This window comes from Alosa pseudoharengus, unplaced genomic scaffold (assembly GCF_046254945.1).
Source record: "Alosa pseudoharengus isolate Yale_2024_CS ecotype anadromous, Long Island Sound unplaced genomic scaffold, YU_APseudo_1.1 YU_APseudo_1.1_scf_17, whole genome shotgun sequence".
Classification (NCBI taxonomy): domain Eukaryota; kingdom Metazoa; phylum Chordata; class Actinopteri; order Clupeiformes; family Clupeidae; genus Alosa; species Alosa pseudoharengus.
This window is the reverse complement of record NW_027468640.1, coordinates 31,699,178-31,707,935: the sequence shown is the minus strand read 5'-3', so window position 1 is coordinate 31,707,935 and position 8,758 is coordinate 31,699,178. Positions and strand designations below refer to the sequence as shown.

The window sequence follows — 8,758 nt, the reverse complement described above, 5'->3', positions numbered from 1 at the left end:
GAAACAGCTGTGTGCATGCATGTATGTAAATGTTTTAGTACACGCATGTATAGCCATATGTGGGGATGGGTTCACTGTAGGTGTTTATGGACAGAACAGAACATTAAAGGAAACTATTGCCACTTAAAACACCAGTCAGCACTTTTCATGGAGGTTTGCTATTTCATACTCAACACAGTCAAACAAAGAGATCAACTTCTCAGGTATTTTCCCTAAGGTCTTGCTCCCCAGGTGAACTTAGAGACAGCACCTTGGGTAGGGAATTTTCCTTAGTTTGTTGCCACCTTTATCCTGATTGTGTGGCTGTGGACCAACTATCTTCATTTGGGCACAGAGTAGAGAGTTTAGGACAGTCAAGCTGGCTACAATTTGTCATCAAAGCATGCATATCATTTAGTAGCTGTCAAAATGTGCAGAGAATTTCAGCAAGTAGAGAAAATGAATGATAAATAAATAAAAATAAATACCCCACATTAAAGGCACAATGCAGCAGTGAGGGAAAGAAGGATGAGCAATAACAAACAAAATGGCTTCTCATGCTAAACACCGTCCTGAACACAAACCTTCGGTTAGAGACTGGAGACTAGAGTTGTATGATTAGAACTTCATATCCCAACAGATAGATTAGGCTGTATGGTGTTTTGTTGGATCAGTGAAAAAATCATATCTTTTGGATGATCTGATTCTTATACCTATCATGTTAGGTCTCTGTCCATTTGAGATAGCACTGAAGGTACTGTATCACATACACACTATTAGATACTGTATTACATGAATATATTTCAAAATTATTGGCAGGATGACTTTTATGAATTGCATACTTTTCTCTATACATTTATACATTTGTCAGAAATGAGAGACAGCCTATTGCTCTCATGAGAGACCACATGATTCGTGCAATTAGCTCTTGGTTAGCTAACCTCTCAGTTTCTGAGGCTAGCGGCTGGTGGGACTCTCTTATTAGGGTTTCTCTCTTGTTGTTGTTAAAAACCCACTCCGTATTGAGGCAAGGCACTTCTCCCCGGCCCAAATAAACTCTTGGCGTATCGTATAAAGGGCTTTATGGTATAAGCCGGCCGGATTAAAGGGAGAAGAGCGGAGGCTTTGCTAAGGCTCTGGGTTTCTGGAGACTGTAGCAGATTCCTCCACAGCCAAGCCGCCACATGTCTGGCGGTCCCACACGCTGGTGCGGCACATCACACATTTATTTTCAGCACCAACCGCAGATTAGGGCAGAAACATACAGATTTAGGCAGATTAGGGCATAGGGATACAAGTTCATGGAGGTTAGGGCATAGGGATACAAGTTCATGGAGGTTAGGGCATAGGGATACAGTTCAGGCTGTGTGGTGATGGATGAGATATGTGTAAAGCTTCAAACAATTGTGTTTGTGTTTGACAATGAATTTAAATCGTAGCAACTAAGAACTTTGATGGTCCATTGAACATAAATGTGTCATGTTGAGCTACATGGGTAAATAGTTGTGTGGTAATGTGGTGGTTAGTGCATTGTCACCATCCTGATATCCTGGGTGTCAAAGGTAATTCAATTGGCCCTAAAAACAAATTTTTATAAACGCTGTCTTAAACACACACATAGTAATTCCGCCTTGCTGAGACAAAATTTTCGGCCCATTTTGAATTTATTAAACAGAATATTTGAACATAAAATAGTTTAATCGTTTCATGCCATTAGAAGATGGATTCCATTTTGCAAGCATTTGCATATCTCTCGGCTAAATTAAGGGCTGCTAATATGTAAATGCAGGTTATGTCGGAGGTGTTTACTGTCGCATTTCTGGAAGCTTCCGAGCAAGTGCAATCCCCAGAGCAGAGGTAGCGCTCACATCTGTTAACCCAGGGGGGCACAGCAAACGGTTTGGAGGAGGATGTGTGAGTGTGGGTTGTGCTGTGTGTGTGTGTGTTGGGGGGAGAACATGAGAGGAGGGGGGGGTGGGATTGCTTTCCACATTCTAAGCCAATTTTTCAACTGTCTGTGTGGTCAAAGACGAGAGCACGTTTGATTCGATAAACTTAGACATCGTTTCTGAAGTATGATTCAGCCTTACTGGCAGACTGCTATACAAGTTGCATTGCAAGCTATCTATCAAAGTGAGCCTATATGTGTTTATGTGTGGCTAATCATAACAAATGTGAAACTACAGTATGTCTTGAGGACCCCATGTTTTTGTGGGATTGAATGATTGAAATACTAGTTGTAGGATTGAATGATTGAAGTACTGTTTTGAAATGAGCAAAACACACTGTAGTAGCCTAATTAGCATTTTTAACAGGTTTGACTTGGCACAAAACATAATCCAAGTTTTAATGGCATGTTTTAACACATTCCAAATGAAATGTTAACAACATGAGTTAAGTTAAAGGGAAGCTGATTTTTCAATCTTCATATGATTTCTTTGACTGACACCATCTAAAAAAAAACACAATACGAGAGATTGAAAGTGTTGTTATATCTGACAAAGAGGTTCACATTTGACCTGATTAATTGTAAGAAAAGCAATTAAGATGATTGGACCATACAAAGTTTTCTATAACAGGAGAATACCTGATTTAATGAATTACAGAACTAATGATAATAATGACAATAATTACGGTAATTCTAATTCTAAGAATTCGTCAAAATTATGTGCTGTTCTTGAATACATATTTGCCTGAGAAAATCAATTATTTAAATATATTATAAATAATATGTCACATCTTTGTCTCCTTTAAACTTTCTCTTGTGAATGATAGCACCTAAGTCATTAGACAGAGGGAAGTGGAGCTGTTTAAAGCTACCTTGTGTAAGAACTTCTCCCATCTAGCGGTGAAATTCTATATGACAACCAACTGAATATTACTTTCTAGCCCCTCCCATTCCGAGCGCATTTTAACTCCTACGGTGGCCGTTTCATGCCAAGGTAACATGGCTTCCAGTATTAGGCCTACGACTTCGTCCAGTGTTCCTTCCAGTGATGAGGTTACTTTAGAAAACAATTACACATTGCATTTAGTTATATAGCCAGTAAACATGTTGGTTATGACCTCTATGTAAAGTGAATAATAGTTTTACGTTTTCGTTATTTTGGTAGGCTACTATTTCATTGCTAGCATCAGCTATCAGGTTCCCAAACGAATGCATGCTTATGTTAGTACAGTATCAGTGCTATCGTTATTCTGTATGTGCGAGATTAATAGTGTAAAGGCCATGTTTACAGCGTAGCCTACTATGAGCAGAGTCAGAGATCAGTCGATGCAACGGAGGTGCGAGGGAAAGGTAAAGAAAAGCCAAGAGCCGGTGGCAGAGGATCGGTGAGACCTCCTAGGCAAAGAAAAAGTAAGACTCTCCAAAGATGACGAGGAGAGAGTGGAAGAACTTCAAAGACAAAGGAGAGAAGCAACGGAGGTTTGTGTTTTTAATATTTCTCTGAACAGTAGGCCTATCAATGTCAATGACACCGAAATTAGCTCGGAAGCTGCACCAGGCACGTTCGTTTGCGTTGCGTATGCTTCCACTAGGCTAGTTGCTACACCAGAAAAGAAATAGACCATTCTTCTAAAATTGATTTTACACGTTGTGAACGGAACGCTTCAGTTACGCGCTTGGTGTAGCTTCCCTGCCTGTTTGTATCTCCATTGTTTATATGTAGCAATTTCTAGCTGTTGCCAGTCAACTGCATGATGAGGTGTCTGCCAGTGAAATCACGACACATATGATTACGTTATGGTCTATAGAAAATGTTACACAACATCTCCACCTTTTCATTGTCCATACACATAGTATTCTTCATCATTTTGTGTGAACACTTGAAAAATGACAGAGTACTACTACTATTCTGCTAACAATCTAACTTTGCTACCTAAACAAGCCTATCTGATCTTATTTATTGTCTTATTTCTTCAGAGACTTGTGGATGGAATGAGCCTGCCAGAGCACAGGAACCTCACCACACAGTTGCTAGTGAGGCAGCCAGGTCTGGTGTTTGTTGCATCAGTGCAGACATGTCGTTCCCCCACCTGTGCCAGGGATGCCTTGGTGTACTTGTACACACTGCAGAGACATGCCAACCGATCGGGAGAGAGAATGCTGTGGACAAAACCCTGCCACCTGTGTGAGCCTTCTGCCTCACTTCACACAGTAGCCTACTGCCTAGTCTAGATGAAGGTTTTCTCCAGATTCACAGGCAGTACATCACAGACATCACAGCATTAGGCCATGTAAGAGAGCCAGGTGATGACAATAGAGTTCAGATATGCTACCTACAGACATTTCATTTTCTGGCAGCATGGGTCTCTAGGACAGGGTAATAGAAGAGTGATCCCAAGCTGTGTGTGTTGGATAAGGGATAAATTCCCTGACCCTCAGGGACATCTCTGGAATGTTCCTATAATGTTGTAATGTTGTGTTATTGTAAATAGTTTTGTATTAGTGTTCTGCCTGTTCCTTTTAAAACTGTATTTAATTTATTTTACACCGGTACATCGTTATATTTTGCTTTCATGAAAATAAACTTTTAGAATTGATAAGAGACTGTTCATGCTGTACCTCTTATACATTACATCCACAAACCTATAATTAAAAAAGGAGCTGTGGTAAATTACCATTTTGAAACACCAAATGACAGTAACATGGTCAACAATGTTATTTGCAATATATTTATTTACAGAAATTAACAAATTATGGTATTTACACATGAACCCTTCCTTTTTGTATGGTGCCTTTGAAGCAACATGGACCATCATTCTAAATGTGCAGTCTCCTGGAAAGCTGATCCTGTGGAAGACATGCAGTGTTGTTAGACATACACACCATTTTATATAGTTCAACATATTGTTACTAATCTGTATAGTGCTATTTTGCCTAGACTGAGTTACAGGCAAGGTTACATAAGGAACAATGAAGGCATGCATGTGCATCACATAACAAGACCATTGAATTTCGTCCACATCCTCCACGATGCTCATGTCATGTAGGCTTTGTAAAAAATATATATAAATGCTTATATCATGAAAATATACAATAGAGAATGTCATGTAGGGTTAGGGTATAGACATTATGAGCATTGATGGGTTACCTCTGTTCAAGGTTCTCAATTTCAGGGGCTTCTGCAATTGCGCCAAGATGCTCATCTGAAATGAATAAGCAGAGCGTTTCACAACATATGACAGTACATAAAATGGTAAACACCAAGTTATTAAAAATATACTTTCAGTTATTATCAAACAACAATCACATAGAATCAACAATTGTTTTCATGCCGTGACTGACCTGTCTGTCCCATTAGAAATGCTGGACACTTCTGGAGTAGTAAATACTAGGGCTTTCCCTTCATTGGTGTTGATGTGACTGCTCCCAGTTCTCTCTCATAGCTGGACAAAAAAGAGCAGTACATGTTAGAATGTCTCACTTAAACCACAAACAAAGTACATTCATTTTATGACCGTGAAGAAACATGTATTTTGGTAGATGCATTGACTAAAGTTCAATCAAAGCAGTTCTGTCCGTATTTTATTGTTCTGCATGATAATGACTTAGACCCTCATTGATCAGTCTCAATGGGCTGGCTGGTCTACCTTGCTCCATTCACAAGTGTAATGGACTAGTCTACCCTTCCCCCATTCTGAGGTGTAGGCTACACTCATATGGTGAAAAACTTTCAGACAATTTAGTAATTAGTAGGCTACGTCTACAATTAATAAGACTACAGGACAGGCCTCAGGATGTGAACGTCACCCTTGGAATTGGCTACCCATTATCAGATTAGGATACATTTAGGCTACAAAGCAAAAGCAATGAAAAATAACTACAATTTACAGTGCCCTTTGCCTGTGATCAGTCATAGCACATTTTTGTTACAACGTAGCCTAGACAATCCTTTTTCATCGACGCGAGGAAAAGTATCCCAGACGTCATTCTAGCGTTATGCTATAGTTAGCCAAGCAACTATAAAACTTCGAATTTACACCATAGACTGTATGTTTACACGAATAGGCCGAATTACCTGTCGAGGAGAAAGCAGGCAACTTCGGCGTCCCTTTTAAAATCCTTGCTCCTCACGAGCTTTCCATCTTAGAAAAGCCACTCCAATATTGACTTTGGTCTGTTGTTTTTCCGGTCGCGTTGTCGTTTTAATTCTCCTTTTCGCTTCCTTGGCGACTCCTTTTCATGTCCTCGAGAATAGGTGTAATCCTCCATCTGCAACAGACTTTCAAATCTGCCGGGCAGTCGCGAGTAGACTAATCAGGCAATGAGTGTTGCCTACAAGCGCGAAAGGCGGAGCTGAATTCCAGGAATGTCCCTCGTTGGCGAATGTATTTCAAAGATGGAGGCGCAACATGGATTCAGCCATTCGCGCGACTCGCGCGTATGTATTTGGAATAGCAGATTCTACACTTACGAGAATACTTTGATTAGTAGGTGGAAATAATTACACATGAATGAGCACATATTTTTGAAAGAACAAATGGGTTTTTGCTAAGAATTAACTCAAAAAAGTACACAATGTAGCTTTAAATAAGTGCTCCTATTAGCTGTTTTCCATAAATGGGGGGGTCACAAGATGACCAGAATCATTAGATATCATCAGTCTGCAGCTCTCCAGTGTCTGAAGAAATATAAGGCACTATTGTATATTCATGCTATTTGAATATCTGCACAATTCACAGTGATGGTTCCGGTATGTCCTCTTTGACGACTTGGAGAAACATATCAGCATATATATCTTAATTAAAGGCATCAATACAGAAAGTCGCCTGAGCAACGCAAGCTGCCAGCGCTCCACGTTGTGCCAGAGAATGCACCATCCGCAACATCTGCAAGCGGTTTCACTTGGAAAGTGCCAAATCTCCGATGGCTTGCAAGAAAGGAACTCTCTCACACTCCAGGGAAGCTTACCAGGGGTGGATTCGGTCCGTGTCGCCAAAGACGTGTCAGGAACAAGACCCCGGAGAGAGCAGCACGTCTGGGGAGAGTTGCACATGATTTACAGGAAACTGTGCGCGCCGAAACCCCTGTCCCGGTCTGAAATGAGGAGGCTGAACGTGGCCAAATTTTCTCTGGTGCATCATGGAATGATTAGCATGTGGTTCGGCTGTACACTTTACTTGCTGTGCAAGCAATGTTTTTGCAAAATGCATAAAATATCATTTATCTATATGATATTCTGAAGGGGGGAGGAAAAAAGGTTCTAGGGCAGAACAGCCTGATCAAGGGTTCTTCACAGAACTCTTTAGACTATCACGCTTACAAGAGGGCTTACTCTGGTTGGAGGCTAAATTGAATGTTTGCAGCTGGTTTTGAGACTGAAACGTTGGATGTTTCAGACTTGGAAATATCCTTCTCCTTGCAAATAATCAGGAAAACCCAAGAGGAACCTGATGCAACTAGAACGAAAATAGAACACACACACACACTCACATACACACACACAAACACACACACACACACACACACACACACACACACACACACAAAGTGGTTTCCTTCAGAATGCTTGTGATCAGCTTAATGGTATAGCGTGTTGAAATCCTACATACAGCATGAAATCAGAGCGCTGAGGGAGAGCAATATGGCGTATTTATGTTTCCCAGAATTACATCCAAGTACATATGTGACATTTTCCCCCCGCTATGCTCTGCCAACACAGCCTCTGAGAAACGCTGGGAAAACACAACCTCTTTGCTCTGAACGGATTGCATTATATGTTTGTTTTAGCGCGGCAACACCCAGAATCCAAGACTTGGGCTGCACAGCTTTTCCACTGAACAAATGGCCTGTTCAAGTGAGTGGGATTTTCCAGGACTTATTTAGGTCATGCTGCAATATATATATAAACGCCTGTGCAGTCACAAATCAATAGCTCTGCAGACTGGCCTTTTTACTGAGGGCTTCTACGCTATAGCCTCCACCTTCACCCCTGCACCCCCACCCTACCTCCCATCGCCACACACTCCTCCTTAATAGATAAATCCAAGAGGTGATGATCCAAATTAAATGCACCCAAGCGTGCTAACAATGACACAAGAGCCACAGCCACAGCGACCAAGCACCTCCACACCGCAGTTCATATAGGCCCCACAAGATGAATGTGTACCCTAACCTAGAGAGTGTGTGGTAACACTGAAAAAGGCTCCCCTCTGTAAAGCTGTTGTGTAAGAAGAAGGCGAAGAAGTCATCTCCACTGCTATAGAATTAATGTGGAAATGAGTTCACCCCTGAGGCATGTGGTTTTCTCATGTAACTAGAGGTGGAAACAACATAGCATAGTATGGAGCATTGCTGTGTTGTTCTGGAAAGTATGGAAAACAGAAACAGTTAAAGTATACAAAAGTAGCTGCCCTGTCTACTATTAATTTATTCTCATTGATTTGATTTCTATCTCTGGGGTAACATCATGAGAAAACTGAGGAATTCATGGATATAGACCGACTTCATATGCTTTTGTGCCTAAATCATATTACTATTTTGACTATTACTATTCATGTGGCTGTTTGCCCATTTCATCCGATACTGTAAAGCCACAGAAAAATACACACATTTCACCATCTCAGCACATCTGCTGCCTTCCACCCTATCCATTTGCAAGTAAATATGGAGAGTACAATTTCACAAAAGCAGTGGATGTACCATCAGAAGCTTGTTCCAACAACCACTAGCCAAATGCCATGTTAAGAGAAAACAGACAGAGAATAGTAAACAAACATTTTAGTTTTCTTGATATTTTTCTGTATTCAGATATATTTTTCATTTCAGTTAGAC

At 40.7% G+C, this 8,758-nt stretch overlaps 1 long non-coding RNA gene across 1 annotated transcript; it reads right to left on the bottom strand.

Annotated features, from left to right (window-relative positions):
* Window positions 1–4,648: 4,648 nt before the first annotated feature.
* On the bottom strand, window positions 4,649–6,508 carry LOC143128103 (uncharacterized). The gene is made up of 4 exons (XR_012987810.1): window positions 6,003–6,508; window positions 5,270–5,370; window positions 5,076–5,130; window positions 4,649–4,774 (listed from the first exon to the last, which is right to left on the bottom strand). It is a non-coding gene; the product is annotated as an uncharacterized LOC143128103 (long non-coding RNA).
* Between the last annotated feature and the right edge of the window lie 2,250 nt (window positions 6,509–8,758).